The sequence below is a fragment of the Chrysochloris asiatica genome, unplaced genomic scaffold (genome assembly GCF_000296735.1).
Source record: "Chrysochloris asiatica unplaced genomic scaffold, ChrAsi1.0 scaffold00291, whole genome shotgun sequence".
Lineage (NCBI taxonomy): Eukaryota > Metazoa > Chordata > Mammalia > Afrosoricida > Chrysochloridae > Chrysochloris > Chrysochloris asiatica.
Genome location: NW_006408809.1, coordinates 2,659,576 through 2,660,374, shown reverse-complemented (window position 1 = coordinate 2,660,374; position 799 = coordinate 2,659,576).

The window sequence follows — 799 nt, the reverse complement described above, 5'->3', positions numbered from 1 at the left end:
AACTTCAACAAAGTTAGAAACAAAGATTCCAACAATAAATAATTAGTGATTCAATTTGATTGCATATTTGATGAAATTCAGATTCCAGAAGTTGGTAAAAATCTTCATTTCCTTTATTTTTGGCATTAGTGTTTGGTACGTTAATTTGAATAATTTGCTAGTCATGTTAACTGATCTTCCTTGCAGGTGTTACCCTATTGTTGACAGCTTTATACTTCAGGATAGACCTTAAAATACTCCTTTTCACATTTAATGTGATGTCATTTCTGTTCAGTTTGCCATTCTTGACATAGTAGATCACATGATAGTACATTTCAAAATGGTCAGTACCAATCCATTTTAGTTACCTAATGTAATGCTGCGGGAAAATGCACTGAAGCTTAAAGTCAGTTTGAACCACAAGGTCAGCAAATAAAACCCACCAGCTGCTCCTCGGAAACCCTATGTAAGGTTTCTATGGGTTGCAACTAACTCGAGGGCATTTAACAACAACAACAATGCCTATGATGTCTATCATTATGCCTTCTGTTTCATTTTTTATAACTTCCAATTTCCTAAATTCAAGCTCTTTCTATACTCTGCTATTTTTAAGTGTTGTGAAGTTGGTTCAAACCCCTAGCAACCCAAGGGTTTGCAAGAACCAGACGGTGGGTTTGATTTGCTGACCTTGTGCTTATCCTATATTGCCAACCACTCTATGTTCCTATTGCTAATAAATATTTGAATCCGTTTCAAGTCCCCATTAACAAATGAAATCCTTGAGGCTTTGTTCCATTCATGCCCTTGAGATCCATGCTCT